Here is a 20,217-nt window from a genome sequence, read left to right as displayed (position 1 = left end):
GCCTAGTTGTCGTTAAAATAAACTATTTGCAGCGACTTTTGTGTCATTGCAAAAACTAATGTTTTGCGACAACACTTAATTCGTCGCATAAAGTGGACATTAACAATGACGATTGAAACACGTGGCGAAACGTTTTTTTCGCCATGTAATTTTTTTAAAAAAAATTGGTAGGAAATGTTTTAGCAACGATAATTATAACTCGTCGCAAAAACGTCGACTATTTGTGTTGATTTACAACGTTATTGTAAATACTCTAATATTTCACAATAAAACTACATTCGTCGCAAAAGGCTTCAGTTAGTATTTGTTGCAACGAGTTAACCTAGTTGTCGCTAAAATAAACTATTTGCAGTGACTTTTGTGTTGTTACAAAAATTAATGTTTTGTGACCTAAAAAAAATTGGTGGGAAATGTTTTAGCAACGATAATTATAGCTCGTCGCAAAAATGTCGACTATTTGCGATGATTTAAAATGTTGTTGCCAATACTTTAACATTTCGCAATGCAACTACATTCGTCGTAAAAAGTTTTAGTTGGTATTTGTCGCAACGAGTTAGCCCAGTCGTCACTAAAACAGATTATTTACAGCGACTTTTGTGTGGTTACAAAAATTAATGCTTTGCGATGACACTCAATTCGTCGCATAAAGTGGAGATTAACGATGATGATTGAAACACATCCCGAAACGTCTTTCCCATTATGTAATTTTTCTATAAAAAATTGGTGGAAAATGTTTTAGCGATGATAATTATAGCTCGTCATAAAAACTTTGATTATTTGCGATGATTTACAATGTTGTTGTAAATACTCTAAATTTCACAATGAAGCTACATTCGTTACAAAAAACTTTAGTTGGTATTTGTCGAAACGAGTTAGCCTAGTCGTCGCTAAAACAAACTATTTGCAGCGACTTTTATGTTGTTGTAAAAACTAATGTTTTACGATGACACTCAATTCGTCGCATAAAGGGGACATTATCGATGACCATAGAAATGCGTGGCGAAACGTCTTTCCCACCATGTAATTTTCTCTGGAGAAATTGGTGAAAAATGTTTTAGCGATGATAATTATAGCTCGTCGCAAAAATGTCGACTATTTGCGATGATTTACAATATTGTTACAAATACTCTAACATTTTACAATGAAACTACGTTCGTCGCAAAAGGTTTCAGTTTGTATTTGTTGCAACAAGTTATCCTAGTCGTTGCTAAAACAGACTATTTGTAGTGACTTTCATGTCGTGGTAAAAAATAATATTTTGCCATGACACTCAATTCGTCGCATAAAGTGGACATTAGCGATGATAATAGAAACGCAAAGCTAAACGTCTTTCCCGTCATGTAATTTTTCTAGGAGAAATTGGTGGGAAATGTTTTAGCTACGATAATTATATCTCCTTGTAAAAATGTCAACTATTTATGATGATTTATAATGTTGTTGTAATACTCTAACATTTTACAATGAAACTACGTTTGTCGCAAAAAGTTTCAGTTTGTATTTGTCGCAACGAGTTAACCAGGTTGTTGCTAAAACAGACTATTTGCAATGACCGTCGTGTTGTGACAAAAAATAATGTTTTACCACGACACTCAATTCATCGCATAAAGTGAACATTAGCGATGACTATAGAAACATGTGGCGAAACATCTTTCCCGCTATATAATTTTTTCAGGAGAAATTGGTGGTAAATGTTTTAGCGACGAAAATTATAGCTTGTCGTAAAAACGTCGACTATTTGCGATGATTTACAATGTTGTTGCAAATACTCTAATATTTTGCAATAAAACTACGTTTGTCGCAAAAGGTTTTACTTTGTATTTGTCGTAACGAGTTAACCTGGTCGTCGCTAAATCAGACTATTTGCAGCGACTTTCGTGTCGTAGCAAAAAATAATATTTTACCACGACACTCAATTCGTCGCATAAAGTGGACATTAACGATGACTATAGAAATGCTTGGCGAAATGTCTTTCCCGCCATGTAATTTTCCCAGGAGAAATTGGTGGAAAATGTTTTAGTAACGATAATTATAGCTCGTCGTAAAAACGTCGACTATTTGCAATGATTTACAATGTTGTTGCAAATACTCTAACATTTTGCAATGAAACTACATTCGTCACAAAAGATTTCAATTTGTATTTGTCGCAACGAGTTACCTGGTCGTTGCTAAAACAGACTATTTACAACGACTTTGGTGTCGTGGCAAAAAATAAGTTTTGTCATGATACTCAATTCATCACATAAAGTGGACATTAGCGATGACCATAAAAATGCGTGACAAAACATCTTTCTTGCTGTGTAATTTTCTCGAGAGAAATTTGTGGAAAACGTTTTAGTGACGAGAATTATAGCTCGTCGCAAAAACATCGACTATTTACGATGATTTATAATGTTGCTGCAAATACACTAACATTTTACAATGAAATTATGTTCGTCGCAAAAGGTTTCAGTTTGTATTTGTTGCAACAAGTTAACTTAGTCGTCGCTAAAACAAACTATTTGGAATGACTTTCGTGTCATTGTAAAAAATAATATTTTGCCATGATACTCAATTCGTCGTATAAAGTGGACATTAGCGATGACCATAGAAATGTGTGGTGAAATGTCTTTCTCGCCATGTAATTTTCTAGGAAGAAATTGTTGGGAAATGTTTTAGCGACGATAATTATAACCTACCGCAAAAATATTGACTATTTGCGATGATTTATAATGTTGTTGCAAACATTCTAATATTTCGCAATGAAAATACATTTATCGCAGAATGTATAATTTAATATTTTTTGTAATAGGTTAAACTAGTGGTTGCAAAAGCTACTATTTGTGACAACTTTTGTGTTGTCGTAAAATTTTTTTTTATGACACCTAATTTTGTCACAAAAAGTGGCTATTAGCGACGATTGGTTAAGATCGTTGTAAAATATTCATACGAAAACTTTTTGTGACGATAATTAAAGCTCGTCGCAAAAAAGTTAACTATTAACGACGATTTAAACTGTCATCGTAAATAATCTTCTTTTTTTTTTGCAACGACTTGAAATGTCGTTGTAAAAAATTGCATTTCCCAATGAAATTAGACTCGTCGCTAAAAAAATCGATGCAAAAAGTCTAATTTGCTGTAGTGATTCCATTCTTAAACCAAAGTTAGGTCATTGGTAGGGTTGGTCAAGCCCTAGCCAATTACAATTAAATGGGTCGCCAGGCTTGGGTGTATAACATTTTTAGAGAAAACTTTTGATATTGTGGTAGAGTGTGATGGATGATACACAGACACTTAGAAATTGCACACTTGGCATATAAGTAAATATTCCAAATTATTGAATGATGTATCATGAATTAAAAAATTAAGTTTATATCATCGATCAGATTAATGGACATTTATTGAATGGTTAAAGATGAAAATTATCAAAGGTGTTATTTCCATGCACGAACAAGAGTCCATGAATCATAGGTTAGTAATTTTTAGCTAATCTTATCTTAGGATTGTGACTTGGCGACATCGAGTTGCACAATCTAATTGATTTTTATATGCCATGTTTTGTTAGTGCCTGCGTATGAAGTGTCATCTGCAATCGGAGTATCATATATCTCTAATTTTAAGTGGGTTGGGTCAAGCCCCACGATCGGGTCGGGGTGAACTAGTGGCTGAGTCTAGGGTCCGGGTTGACTTAAACCCGATCCAAACCTAACTCATTGCCATCTTAGTTATGGCCATCATAGTAGGGCCCACATTCTGGGAATAATAATTTGAGTTGTATATATTCATGTGTCAAATTTACGAGCTCATGACGCGTAAGCTGTTTCAGTCGTTGTCAAAGACCTCTTCAATTGGACCACCCTTTTATTATTTGATCATCTCGAGAAAGCGTGATAGTTCCTACTTATGTTCTTAGAAACTGCATGCCTGACATAATATAACTTAAGTTAAAACCTTCATTTTGTGGGACCCGCAGTAGATGGGCCATCATACAAACAGATCCACCACACAATTCTATCCTCTTGCTTTAGTGGTTGCGATTTGATTGACCGGCCAAGGCATAGTCCCAGAGTAGTTGTTGGTTTTCTATCATTTAAAGTGGATCTCACTTCTTGGACGGTTTGATTTGAGTGAAAGTGTATGCTATCTGTGTACATGCTTATTGCAATGACCTACGAATTCAAGTGCATGTTTACCCATATGTGAGTATGTGTGAAAGCATTTATTTAACCCTACATGTATAATTTTATTGATTTTAATCATTAATTACGAAGCTCATAATGGATTCATCAAATCTACCAATCAGCTTTCACATTAGTTGTATACACGCTTGGCTTTGAGCTACATATAAGTATACGCTATTAAAGCACATCAGGACCACCAATGGAAGATCATGAATCAATATTGGATTCATTAGATAACGCTCATCGAGTAGTGAGCCATGGTCAAATCTCACTCCATTTGTATGGCACAAATCTACTACATACGTGTTAGAAGTTTTATATGTAAGAGAAGATATGATAGTCATCCGATCTCGCTCTTTGTAAGATACTAATATATCATATTGTATTGAATTATATTATATAAAAAAGGAAAAGCAATGAGATGACGTGTCTCTCTAAACATGTAGATGTGGGACCCAAATTTTTTATTATTACTTTCATCTGGAATGTTTACCACCTAGTCCTAGACATCAATACATATAGGTCATACATGCATTATATTGTTCATAAGTTTTTTTTCAACGAAAACAAAACTCTAAGCAGTTTATTTTAATGGTGGCTATCACCCAATTTATTCATCATAGTGCGGCTCATGTAATCATTAGCTCCATTCCATTTTTAAAATATTGCCTACCATGATCCATCCATGCCTAATGTACGGAGTAGATCGTTCTCCTGACTCTTATAGTGGACCCCACATGGCCATCACAAGCAACCCACGCCAAATTTTTTTATAAAATCAAAACAAATAAAAAAATGATTTTTTGAAATTTGAATTTGAGAGAGAGAGAATCGAATCTCTCCCTCATATCTCTCTACCTCGCAATAAGTCCGCCTTCTTAAGGGTGTAGTCATGAGAGGAGAAGATCCGTACTTAGAAGAAAGCAAAAACAAAAAGAGAGAGAGAGAGAGAGAGAGAGAGAGAGAGAGAGAGAGAGAGAGAAGGGAGAGAGAAGGGGGGAGAGATCCAGAGAAAGGAAGACAAGGTTAGTACTTCAATTTTTAATTAATTATTTTTTATCTTAGGATTTATTAATAAGTTCCATTTGATGAACGGTGCAGATTAACTGAGGGTCCATCCCATGCATACATATAATAATATGTGTGCATATACACACTGTCCGCTCAAGCACATAAAGCATATGAAATATAATCAAACCAAAACATCATAACACCATATAGGCATGTTTTCTTTTTTACTTTTGGCATGGGAATGTATGTCGGCCCAATATAACATGTGGGGTCTAATCCACGGTCCACCTGATTCTTACGAACGTTATAAGGTAGGACCTCAAAAATCAGGCCAACCTAATCATTAAATGGACCATACCAATCAAAGAACTAGATATTGAGGGAATTCAGATCAAGCTAATATTTATACCTTCCCTTTAAAAATATTAGCGTGGCTCGCTTATCATTTAGATCAGACATAAACGCCATAATGGGCCCTAGACAGGCCTTAAGAAGGTTTAACGATGAATGAAGAATATGCACTTTTAGTAATGGTACAGTCTACCAGAATCTTGAATTTAGCTCATTTTTGGACACATGTCCTTAAATGATGGTGTTAAATTGGTGAACGGATGGATCCAGTACACACAAATCTTGTATGAGCTTATATAAAGTTAAAAGACTCATCACGTTAAAACCATATTTAATGAAAATTTGGATTCGTAATTGATCTGGATCTATGCGTCATCTATGTAGGGCCCATCTCAATGCGTATGAAAGATCCATGTTATTCATTCATCTCTTCGACCCTTATATATCTCAGGGCTAAAAAATCATCTTGAACTAAAATCCAGGGGGACCATAGTTTACAGAATAATAGAAAATAAACATCCACTATCAAGCTTCATGTGGTCCACAAATGCCTTGTATCAAGGAGATATTTGGGCTTAATGGATACACCTTAGGTGCCTTATTTGATGGTCGGCTCAGATTCTCACATTGGGACCCACTTTACACACACACACACATAATATTAAAGGCTCAACGCTGGAACCAAAGCTATTCCAGATGCGGAAATGGTCCACATTTTTTAAAGATTAGGCTAATGGGCCCCAACATGGTGTATATGTTATATCTTCTCCGTTCAATGTGTTTGGAAGGCCATGTAAGGCCTGCGATGAAATCTTGTGATAGATCTGAGATGTGTGGTCCCTATCGAAGTGCATATGCAAGTTGCTCATATCCAACCCAAGCAAGTGAATGGTTTTTATTTATACCCACTTGATACATCATCAATATCATTTACAATATTTGCATCATATACATCAATCACATTATATTTTTGTCTGTTTTATTTAATTGTCATGATATACTTGAATGTGTTGTTTTAATTTTATCGTGCATGAACCATGATGAGTTCACTCACTAGGCTTGGCCAACCAACATTGTATTGATGAAAACCATACGGATGTTATTGAAGATGAAATAGTTACTCAATTTCCAATATAAGAGGTCGAACCAGTGAACGATCCACAAGGGCAGTAGCCCTATGTTGAAGAAGAGGAGTTGAACACACTGTATCATTAACATGTTTAAATGAAATTCATGCTACTTTCTTCGTTTATGTTTAGGATTTTATTATTGCTTAGAAACTTCAAATTGGAAATGTTTTGAAGTATTTTATTGATTAGTAAGTTAACAGTTTTGAACATATTTTCATGAGATCCCAAATGGATAGACTTAGCGCAATAATTAGTACTTTTATAATTATTAGAAATATATGAAGATGAATGTTTTTATTGAATGATGGTTGTTATGTGTAGATGGTGAATGTTAATAAGAATATAGAAGACATTTAATTATATGCCTATGAAAAATAGTATAAATACATAATTTTAATACACTTTTGTGTACGAGTCACATTCTATAACTCGGGTAGGAGGGTGCACACCCTTTACTTGAATTTCAGGCGTTGACACATATAAACCATCACACTCAACTAGAGTGTATTTTTTTCTCTCTTCATAAACACAATGATCAAAGCTTGGGATTCAAGAAAATGGACGTCTCTTGTTGAGAAGTGGAGCCACATCTAGGGTCGCGCATGACCGGTCGTGGCCCCTGCTCGACCGGTCGTGACCAGTCGTGGACTAGCACGACTCGAACTCCAGCGAGCATCAGTTTTTTGAGTCTAAGGTGCTCGACTGGTCATGGGCCATGCACGATCGGTTGTGGGGTCCGCTCGACCGGTTGTGCAGTCTGCTCGACCGGTCGTGCAGTCTGCTCGACCGGTCATGGTTATGCAGATTCGTTTTCGAATCTGATGCGGATGTGAAAAATTGTGTCGCCTTTCGCAAGGGTGCAAAAGGGAAGTTGTCAAAACTATAAATTGGGGTCCCTAGGGCTATTCTAGGGTTAAGGTGAATATTGGGGAGTTATTCTAAGGTGTGGGAAATGGGTTTTCTCTATATTTCTAAGAGAGAGGTTAGTATATTGCCTTGTAATCTTCGTTATTCTTCATAGTGAAAGTTTTTGCATCCATGGTTTTTTGGTTTTTCCACGTATATCTTATCTTATGGTTTGTTTGGATTGTTTTGATCTGTTTCTTGTTTATATTTCTTCTTATTTATCGTTTGTGGGTGAGACTTAAGATTGGTTCTCGGTTCACTGCGTTGTTGGCATGCTGCGCAACAACTGGTATCAGAGCTTGGTTTAGTTCTATTGGGAGCGATGACGGAAGAAGGAAAAACTAGAATTGAGAAGTTTGATGGTTCAAAATTTACCTTCTAGAAGATGCAGATGGAGGATTATTTGTATCAGAAGGACCTCTATATTCTTCTAAGAGGAAAAGAGAAAAAACTAGAAAAGATGACAGATGATGAATGGTTTTTACTGGATAGGAAGGCTTTAGGAACGATCCGACTCACTTTGTCTAAGAGTGTCGCCTTCAATATATCCAAGGTGAAAACTATAAAAGAATTAATGGAAGCCCTAGCCACCATGTATGAAAAACCTTCTGCGTCCAACAAGGTTCATCTTATAAAACAGCTATTTAACATGAAGATGTCAGATGGTGGAAGTGTAGCTAAACATCTAAACGAGTTCAATACAGTCACGAGCCAGTTAGAATCTGTTGGCATTGTTTTTGAGGATGAGGTCAGGGCGTTATTGATCTTGTCCAGTTTGCCAGACAGTTGGGATGGTTTGGTGATTGCTGTGAGCAATTCCTCAGGGTCATAAAGTTGAAATTTGATGATGTGGCCGGTCTAATTCTCAGTGAAGAATATAGAAAAAAGGCATCAAGAGTTTCAGGGGATTCAGGGAATGCTCTAAACGTTGAAGGAAGAGGTTGATCGCTGAACAAAGGAGGCAATAAACACGGGCGTTCTAAGTTGAGGAAGAAGTCTAAGGGACCGAAAGATAAAGACGGGTGTTGGCATTACGACAAGAAGGGGCATATGAAACATGATTGCAGGGCGCTCAAGAAACAAGAAGGAAGCTCTCAATACGAGATGGATTCAGTGAATCTATCTGAGGAGAGCGACACAGAAGCATTGATCCTGTCTCTTGATGCGAAGAATGAGTCTTGGGTTATAGACTCAGGTGCTTTGTTTTATGCCACCTTATGTAAGGAAGTTCTGTGTAATTATGTGTCAGGTGACTTTGGTAGAGTCTACCTAGGTGATGATGAGTCGCGCAGTTGAAAAGGCCAACCTATATGTCCTAGAGGGGGGGTGAATAGGACTATGCCAAATTAAACTTTTAACAGCGAAAACTAAAGAATATGATAGCCAACAAAAGAAATGAAACAATTCACAATATAGGAATGTAAAGCAACCTCAAATTCAAGTCTCGAGAGGCTGATACAAATGTTGTTCTAAGGACAACCTTGCACCATAAAGACCAAGGGTTTATGGCAGGACAACCTTACTAGAACGATAAGTATTAATATCCCAAACTGAAGAGGAATAATAAAGGGAAATAGCAGAAAGTAAAGTCTAAACTATTACAAAATTCTCACAATGCTTGAAATATAAATATTACAACATTCACATCCACACATACATCCCACAATTCTGAATGATAAAAGATAGGAAATATTAAACGAACATTCAAACCACAAGATACAAAGAATTATAGTGGTTCACCTGTGTGTACACCAACTGTTAAACAACAGCCACACAGCTACTCCACTCCTAATATCCTCACACAGGGGATATCAGCGTTCACTATCAAAATAGGTTTCACAGGTTCACCTAAAATCTTTATAATTGTGTCTTTTATATGAGCTTACACAATTCAAAAACCCCACTTTCTGAGTTTTCTGGCTCTCCTCAGATAACCAACACAATGAGATTTTTCTGGCTTAACCTCAAACAAAACCAAAATAATTGAATTTATAATAAATGTAAAATACCTGGATTTCTCCTTTTGTTGTAGCCCAGAAGAACCAATCAGAGTAGAAGTTTGAATGTGAAGTTCAATGTCCAATACTCACTTTGATATGGTTCTAAGTTCTAATTGATTTTAAATTAAACCAGTTGGGCTAGCTATATTTGATTTTGATTCCAAGAAGAAGGAATACAACAATTCCTCTTTTCAATTTAGATTGAAATATAAAAACAAAATCAAATTAAATAAGCTAACAAAGAGAATATTAAATAAGCACAATGTTGCTTAAAAATAAATACAAACTTATTTCAGAGTGATGCCTTGATTTTACTTCAATTGAGTTATCAATCTCTAAAATTAGTCGTCTATTTATAGATGCAAAAATCATACCTACGACTGGTCCTAAGTACTCCATGACTAGCCATAGATGAAACGGATTTTTGAACTTTCAAGCGGGATTGAAACAGACGGTTACACGACCGGTCGTAGGGTGTCTACAACCGGCCATAGGACCTCTACGACTGGTCGTAGAAAGCCCACGACTGGTCGTAAGACTCAAGGATTCATTGTTGTAGTTTAAGTCGAAGAACTAGGACTGGTTAGATGACTAGTCAACACTGTTCACACGACCGGTCAAACAGAGTCTAGGACTGGTCGTAGATGAACAAAAAATTTCAAACAATTGCAACAAACTTAGGACTAGTCCTGAATTTTCTAGGACTGGTCGAACCAATGCTAGGACTAGTCAAATAAGGTCTAGGAGTAGTCTTAGAACAGACCAAATACTTATAAAGTGATTCAATATGAATTATGTATTCAAAATGACCTACCCTAAGGTCAATCGAAGGTCTATCATACCTGAGACATGAAGTATGAACATTGAAACTTCATTCAATCATATGAAGGTTGACCTTTGAACCTTATGAAGCTTGAGATCTCTACTTGATGTAGCTTGATCTTGAGATCTTCTACAGCTTGGATTTGTCTTCTTAGAATGTACTTCATTTTTTAACATCATCTTTAGACTTAAACAAGCTCTCTTCTGATTGACGTAGTTATGAACATTGAAGCTTACATAAGAGGATCAAGTACATGACCTTGCATTTCTTAAAGTAGATCATCGTACTTGACTTGAAGCATTGATGCAGTGTCTTGAACATCCATACAACAACAAACTACACAAGACACATATAGAGATTTTGGCACCACAAAATTTGACAACCAAAGGAGCATGAGACCATAGCACTTACAATCTCCCCCTTTGTCAAATTTATGACAAAACACACTCCAAAGAAGAAAAGCACAACTCATATATAAAAGAACCAGTTACAGCTTGATTAAAGAATCATGCACCAGTTGTTAACTTAACGAATCATACACCAGTTGGTAATAAGCACAAATATTATAGCCTGGTTAAGGAATCATGCACCAATTGTTAACAAGCACACCAGTTGTTAACAAGCAAAAATATTACTCCCCCTGAGTAGCACATATAAATCCAAAAGAAATGATTATGCTACTACTTCCACAAATATCAATCTGTATACCCAATAAATTCTCCCTCTTTTTTGTCATAATATGACAAAGGAAGAAATAAAAGGAAAAATAGCAGGAGAGTAAGTAATGGATGAACTAGTCAAGATATAAGCAAGTTAAAAAGTCCACACACCAAAAGCTACTTCAAACAAAAAAAACAGTTACTTAAGGTTCATATACCACAAAAAGTAAAAATTAATAAAGTTAATATAGACCAATATAATCACTTAATTAGATCCTGAAGAAGGAGCAAGAATAGAAGGATCAAGTTGCTGAAGGCCCTTGTTTATACACCTGAGATACTTGTACATATATGTAACCTTAAATCGTGGGCAACATTCATATTTTCTACGTTCTCTTCCAAAGCACCTAAACGCGCTTCAAACTCAGATGGCTCATAATCAAGATCATTTCCAGAGTCAGATTCTATCTCATCAAAAATCTCATCCATGTTAATATCATCAGGAGGAAGATCACTAGCATCTTCTTCATTCCCAGCTTTAGCTCCACTTCCACCAACATCCACTTGGCCAGAAGCCAATCCCAATTTCATCTTGTTTATATTAGAATTGTTGAAAATGAGATGATGGATAGGAGCCTCTCCAACAGGCATAACCACTAGCATATGATTAGCTAAAACAGTCATAGGATATGCAAATGGAATATCACTATGACCTGGATGGAAACGAAACTGAATAATTGAATGACATATCAAGAAAGGCAGAAACTATAGCACTAGAAATGACAGAATGCAAGACCCGAACCATAAAAGAAGTTAGTTCAGTTTTGTTACCTGAACGAGGATACAAATTTAAAATAAAAATTCTATGGAGCACCCTGTATCTAGGTAATAAATACTTTGCGGGGAGCGCATTCCCTTTATGCGTCTATTGCACATTCATATTGCATAGATCTCTAGTTAGCATACGTTTCTCTGATTAAGAGGGTTTTTCAATTAAAGTATGAATAGGAATACCCTCATCATTAACAGGAATATCCATAAGGCCAGATATCAAATGACGATCTACATCAAATGGCCCTTCTCTAGCATCAATCTTAAATGATAAATTTTCAGTAGAAAAGTCAGAAAGACATGCAAACATGGCCTGTGCAATAGATTAGAATGCTGGCCCACCCCAATGTAAGATGTTATCCCATCCTACAGCTTGGAGTAGAGGTAGGATACCAAACTGAGCAATATGATTAAGATCAACCGGACGTTCAACAATGACATTGCGCATACGCAAATCCTGCACATATGAGGGATCATCTTCGGGAGAACGAAGATGTAGCCGAGTTAAATTCGACCTAGAAGAGGAAGCACCACGTGTTGTTTTCTTTTTCCCTCTGAAGTCCATTTGCAACAAGAAACTCAAGGAAATAAGAAGATACAAAGGATGTAAAGTGGGGTTTTGCTAGATTAGATTTTTTAAAATAAAACTCCAAAATTACAATGAAAGATCAAATAGATTACTCCAAGAGTGAAAATGAAGTAATATAGACTAGAATCTACAAGAAAAATGTAAGTAACGCACTAACCTTGAAGATCTAGGTCGGTGGCTTTGACTGGTCGGGCGTCAGCTCGTTGGAGAGGGAATAGGAAAATGAGGAAGATGAGATTTTTTTTTTCCAAATTATAAAAGACCCAGCACGCTCCATGACCGGTCTTGAGCTATCCTTGATCGGTCATACCATGACCAGTCGAGTACAACCACGACTGGTCGTGTATAGGAAAAAACATGTATTTTTTCATAAAAATTTGTAATTTAACCAAATAAAGTATCAAATATATATATATATATATATGTATATATATATATACACTATGATATATACATGCATGAATAATCAATTTTGAATGCACATACCAAGATCAAATTTTAATTTATTAAACCTGTTTTTGTCGAGCAGTTTCTTGAAAATGTCAACAAGTTAAGTCTCAGTCGGAATGTATTCTAAAGATATTATTTTTTCTTCCACTAATTCATGAATATAATGATACCTAATGTCAATGTGCTTGGTAATGTTGGATTAGATTTTTTGAAATATTTATCGCAATGGAATTATCACAATATAATATCATTGATTCCTGTGCAATTCCATAATCACTTAACATACGCTTCATCCAAACAAGCTGAGTCTATGCCTTTCCTGCTGCGATGTATTCAGCCTCAACAGTTGAGAGCGATATAGAACTTTGTTTCTTGTTGAACCAAGAAACTAAACAATTTCCAATATAAAAACAGCCACCACTGGTTGATTTCCTATCATCGATATTACTAGCCCAATCAGCATCAGAGTACCCAGCCAACTGAACACTAGTATCATATGGATACCAGAAACCCAATTTAACAGTACTTGCAACATATCTCATAATCCGCTTGACCGCAGTTAGATGTGACTCTTTAGGGTTAGACTGATATCTAGTGCAAATACCAACACATAAAGAAATATCAAGTCTACTAGCAGTTAAATAAAGTAGACTACCAATCTACTTCTATACAGTCTAGGATCCACATCTTTACCTATAGAGTCCTTTGAGAGTCTTAAAGTTGTACTCATAGGAGTATCAAAGTTCTTACCATTCTCAAATCCGAACCTTTTAATTAAGTTCAAGGCATACTTGGTTTGAGAAATAAAAATACCATCAGGTTGTTGTTTTACTTACAACCCTAGGAAATATTTTAATTCCCCAACCATGCTCATTTCAAACTTAGATTTCATTAAATCTGCAAACTCAACAGTCATGTTAATATATGTTGATCCATAAATAATATCATCAACATAGATTTGAACCATTAAGATATCATCATTATGTTTCTTAACAAAGAACGTCTTATCGACACTACCCATTTTAAAATTATGACTTAGTAAAAACTTAGTCAATTTTTCGTACCATGCCCTGGGAGCTTGTTTTAAACCGTAGAGAGCCTTTTTAAAGCGATACACATGATCAGTGTTCTTAGGGTCTTCAAAACCCATGGGTTATTCCAAATACACTTCTTCATGTAGATCATCATTTAAGAAGGCACTCTTTACATCCATTTAATAAATTTTAAACTTCCTAAAGCATGCGATGGATATAAAAAGTCTGATTGACTCAAGGCGAGCTACTGGGGTAAAGGTTTCATCATAATCAATGCCTTCTATTTGAGTGTACCCTTGTACAACCAGTTTAGCCTTGTTTCGAATAATATTACCAAGTTCATCAGACTTATTTTTGAAAATCTACTTAGTTCCTATAATGTGTTTATCTTTAGGTCTAGGAATTAGATACCAAACATCATTTCTCACAAATTGGTTAAGCTCTTCTTGCATTGCAACTATCCAGTTTTCATCAGAAAGAGCTTCTTTTACGTTAACCAGTTCTATCTGGGATGTGAAGCACACGTAATTACATGTCTTCTAGTTGTCTACGAGTGCGCACACCAGTGAGAGGGTTTTCAAGAATCTAAGTAGTTGGATGATCTTTAACAAACCTCTGTTCAATATTAGTTTAATTTGATGAAGTATCTAGTTTGTCAATTAAAAGAACTTTATCATTATCTGAACTTGGGGCAGGTGTATTCAAATGATCATCTATGACCACATTTATAGATTCTTGAATCATACTAGTCCTTTTGTTCAGTACGCGATATGCACAACTATTTAAATAATATCCTAAAAAGATTCTTTCATCACTTTTACTGTCAAATTTTCTCAGATTTTCACGGTCACGCAAAATATAGCACTTGCTACTAAAAACTCAAAAGTATTTGACAGTAGGCTTCTTATAAAACCAAAGTTCATAAGCAGTTTTATTATTAGATTTACATGTATAAACTTGGTTAATAATATAGCACACAGTATTTACGGCTTTATCCCAGAGATTTCTAGGGAGCTTCATACTATTCAACATTACATTTTCCATTTCTTGAAGCACTATATTTTTTCTCTCCACAATTCAATTTTGTTGTAGTGTTTTGGGAGCAGAGAATTCATGCGATATTCCCTGATCACTACAGAATTTCTCAAAACTGCTATTCTCAAATTCAGATCCATGATCACTACGGATTTTACTGACTTGAGAACCTTTTTCAGTTTGAATCCGCTTGAACACTCTTTTTACTTCATCAAGGGTTTCTAATTTATCCCTTAAGAAGGCTACCCATGTGAATCTGGTATAATCATCCACGATCACCAGAATGTATTTTTTGTCACCTTGACTCTTCGACCTGGTTGGTCCTATAAGATCCATATGAAGAAGTTCAAGTGGTCTTGATGTGGCATTGGAGTTCACTTTCTTGTGAGGGCTCCTTATTTGTTTGCCAATCTAGCATTCGCCACATATTTTGTCTACTTTCTGTATTTTAGGTAAACCTCTTATTAGTTCTGTTTTGCTCAATCTATATAGATTATGGTAGTGTATATGTTCAAGGCGTTTATGCCATAATTCCATTTCATTGGTATGGACCATGTAACATAATTGATTAGATGAGCTACCATCACATACAATATAGCAGTTTTCAGAAGTCCTGTGACCAGTTAATATTATAGAACCATTTTTATTTCAGATTTCATAACCTTGATTTAAAAATTTCACACTATGATTGTTATCGCATACTTGAGATATGCTTAACAGGTTGTGTTTTAGTCCCTCAACATATAAAATATTCTTAAATAAGGGAAGATTATAGAGTTGAACCGTACCTTGGCTAATAATCTTGCAGTTGCTACTATCACCAAATGTGACTGACCCATCAGTCGTATCTTTAAGATCGGTAAATAAAGCCTTGTTGCCTGTCATATGCCTAAAGCATCCACTATCTAGGTACCACTTTGAATGACTTGTAGCTTTGAAAGCAGTGTGGGCAACTAAGCAAGTAACTTTAGGAACCTATTTCATAACAGATTTGGGTTTAAGAGAATAGTTGGTCTTCTTCTGTCTGTTGTTGTAAGAATGACCTACTGAGTTAGATTTTAAAAGCTCCTTAAGAAAATCAACTATTTTTTCTGCTAAAGGGTTTCGATTCTGATTTTTATAGTTGATAAAGTTACTTTTAGGTTTTTGAAAAGTTTTAGCATTTTTAGAAAAACCTTGAATAGTACTTTTCCCTTTTGAGTTAGAGGCTTCTCCTTTCACAAACTTAGGAGGAGTATTCTTTTGTTTAGAAGGTATATTCTTATTGTAGCCCAACCCGGATCTATCGCCACATTTTTAAAATCCGGATAAGAGTTTTTCAAACTTTGAATCTCCTTAGGCATACCTCCATGTATCCTTTAAACTTAAAAGTGAAGAGTTTTCAAGTTTAAGTTTGTCATTTTTAGATTTAAGAATTTCAATCAGGGAGGTTTTGAATTCTAAATCGCATTTAGTCTTTTCAAAACAATCTGAAATATGGGATTTTTCTAAAACAAGAGACTCATAATTTTCTTTAAGCTTTGAAAATTTTTCTTTTTAAAGTTTAAGTTTGACAGCAATTTTACAACTTTCCTTGTATAGGGCATTGTACTCATCTTGAAGATCATCTTCATTTTCACAATCACTATTCAGATTTTCTTTACTTGTTAAATCATCATTATCTGAAAATGTGAATTTGGCTAGAGTCATAAGAGCTTTAACTTAACTACTCGACTCGGTTTCAGAATCAGAGGATTCATCCCAAGTAGCCAACATACCCTTCTTTTTGGGTTTGTCCTTTTTAGGACACTTGTTTGCTACATACCCATATTCTTGGCAGTTGTAACACTGACTGTCTTTTAATGATTTCCAAGATTTAGATTTAGGTTTAGATCTTTTCTTATCATTTGCTTTTTGAAAATCAACCTTCTTTTTACTTTTGAAAATTTTGTAAAACTTTTTCGCCAAAAGGGCCATATCATCTTCAGAGTTTTCTAAATCAGAATTTTCTTGAAAACTATTTTTAGAAGATTTAAGAGCAATCAATTTTCCTTATGGAGCTTTAAAAGTTAACTCATAAGTCTATAAAGAGTCAACTAATTCCTCTACCCTCATATTGTCCGTATCACGAAGTTCCTGGATCGCGGTTACCTTAGAATTAAACTATTCAGGAAGTGATCTCAGTATCTTTGCACACACTTTACTTTCTGGGATTTTATCACCAAGACCCCACATAGAGTTCACAATGTCATTTAATCTAGTGTAGAAGTCCATAAACATTTCATTTTCCTCCATATGAATTTCTTCAAATTTGGTTGTGAGGATTTGGACTTTAGATTTCTTGACGATTGATGTACCCTCATGTGTCATTTCTAATATATCCCAGGCTTGCTTTGCAGAATCACAGGATATAATTTTTTTGAACTCATCCGATGATAGCGCGTAAGTGATTGCATTTAGTGCTTTTGCATTTGCATTACTCTCACTTTTCTAAAGTGTGGTCCAAGAAAAATAAGCTGTTATTCTCATTGTTTTTGAACCATCGATACCAGTCACTTCAGTGGTAGGAGGGGTCCATTCATTCACTGTGGCTAGCCACACACTTTCATCCATGGATTTAAGGAAAATCCTCATCCTGGCTTCCAATAGGCATAATTGGTGCCATCAAATGGTGGAGGCCTAGTGACAGAAAGGATATCAAAATTTGACATTTTATATATAGCTTAGATCGTTAGCTCAGGAAATGAATCCAAGAATAAAGAATTAAAAACGAGCTATTAGGCTCTGATACCACTTGAAAAGGCCAAGCTATATGTCCTAGAGGGGGGGGGGGGGGGATGAATAGGACTATGCCAAATTAATCTTTTAACAGCAGAAACTAAAGAATATAATAGCCAACAAACGAAATGAAACAAATCATAATATAAGAATGTAAAGCAACCTCAAATTCAAGTCTTCAGAGGCTGATACAAATGTTGTTCTAAGGACAACCTTGCACCATAAAAACCAAGGGTTTATGGTAGGACAACCTTACTAGAACGATAAGTATCAATATCCCAAACTAAAGAGGAATAATAAAGGGAAATAGTAGAAAGTAAAATCTAAACTATTACAACATTCCCATAATGTTTGAAATGTAAATATTATAACATTCACATCCACACATACATCCCACAATTCTGAATGATAAAAGATAGGACATATTAAATAAACATTCAAACCACAAGACACAAAGAATTATAGTGGTTCGACTGTGTTTACACCAACTGTTAAACAACAGCCATACAGCTACTCCACTCCTAATATCCTCACACAGGGGATATCAGCGTTCACTATCAAAATAGGTTTCAGAGATTCACCTAAAACCTTCACAATTGTGTCTTTTATATGGGCTTACACAATTCAAAAACCCCACTTTCTAAGTTTTCTAGCTCTCCTTAGATAACCAATACAATGAGATTTTTCTGGCTTAACCTCAAATAAAACCAAAATAATTGAATTTACAATAAATGTAAAATACCTGGATTTCTCCTTTTGTTGTAGCCTGGAAGAACTAATCGGAGTAGAAGTTCGAATGTGAAGTTCAATGTCTAATACTTACTTTGATATGGTTCTTAGTTCTAATTGATTTTAAATTAAACCAGTTGGGCTAGCTATATTTTGATTCTAAGAAAAAGGAATACAACAATTCCTCTTTTCAATTTAGATTGGAATATAGAAACAAAATCAAATTAAATAAGCTAACAAAAGATAATATTAAATAAGCACAATGTAACTTAAAAATAAACACAAACTTATCTCAGAGTGATGCCTTGATTTTACTTGAATTGAGTTATCAATCTCTGAATATCGTCGTCTATTTATAGATGCAAAAATCACGCCTACGACTGATCCTGAGTACTCCACGAATGGTCATATATGAAATGGATTTTTGAACTTTCAAGCGGGATTGAAAGAGACGGTTACACGACCGGTCATAGGGTGTTTACAACTGGTCATAGAAAACCTACGATTGGTCGTAGGACTTAAGGATTCGTTGCTGTAGTTTGAGTCGAAGAACTAGGACTGGTCGGATGACTAGTCAACACTGTTCACACGACTGGTCGAACAGAGTCTAGGACTGGTCGTAGATGAACAGAAAATTCTGAACAATTGTAACAAACTTAGGACTGGTCCTGGATTTTCTAGGACTGGTCGAACCAGTGTTAGGACTAGTCAAACAAGGTCGAGGACTAGTCTTAGAATAGACCAAATACTTATAAAGTAATCCAATATGAATTACGTATTCAAAATGACCTGCCCTAAGGTCAATCTAAGGTCTATCATTCCTGAGACATGAAGTATGAACATTGAAACTTCATTCAATCAGATGAAGGTTAACCTTTGAACCTTATGAAGCTTGAGATCTCTACTTGATGTAGCTTGATCTTAAGATCTTCTACAGCTTGGATTTGTCTTCTTAGAATGTACTTCATTTTTTAATATCATCTTTAGACTTGAACAAGCGCTCTTCTAAATGACGTAGTTCTGAACATTGAAGCTTACAGAAGAGGATCAAGTATATGACCTTGCATTTCTTGAAGTAGATCACCGTACTTGACTTGAAGCATTGATGCAGTGTCTTGAACATCCATATAACAACAAACTACTCAAGACACATATAGAGGTTTTGGCACCACAAAATTTAACAACCAAAGGAGCATAAGACCATAGCACTTACAGCAGTATTGTTGGAAAGGGAGACATTCATATAAATCAGAAAGACGGAACAACGTTGAAATTGAAGGATGTCAGATATGTACCGAGTTTAAGAAGGAATCTGATCTCAGTGGGGCAGTTGGCCGATACCGGTTATGTGACGACATTCACCAGTAATTCCTGGAAGATCACAAAAGGTGTCTTGGTGATATCTCTACAAGAAGGAAGGTACTTTGTATGTGACTTCAGTATCATATAGTTCACTCGCAGTCGCATTAACTGGAGTGAATGGGCAGTTATGGCATCAGAGGTTGGGACATATGAGTGAGAAAGGGATAAAAGTGCTATTATTAAAAGGAAAGCTACCAGGGCTGAAGTCTATTAACTTGGAATTCTGCGAGGACTGCTTGTATGGCAAGCAGAAGAGGGTAAGTTTTAAGAAGACAGGACGCGCTCCAAAGACGCATTTGTTGGATCTTGTACACACTAATGTGTGGGGACCGGCACAGGTATTATCTCTTGGTAGCTCACGTTATTTTGTTTCTTTTATTGATGATACTAGTA

This window comes from Magnolia sinica, chromosome 6 (genome assembly GCF_029962835.1).
Source record: "Magnolia sinica isolate HGM2019 chromosome 6, MsV1, whole genome shotgun sequence".
NCBI lineage: Eukaryota > Viridiplantae > Streptophyta > Magnoliopsida > Magnoliales > Magnoliaceae > Magnolia > Magnolia sinica.
Note: the sequence above shows the minus strand (reverse complement) of the source record.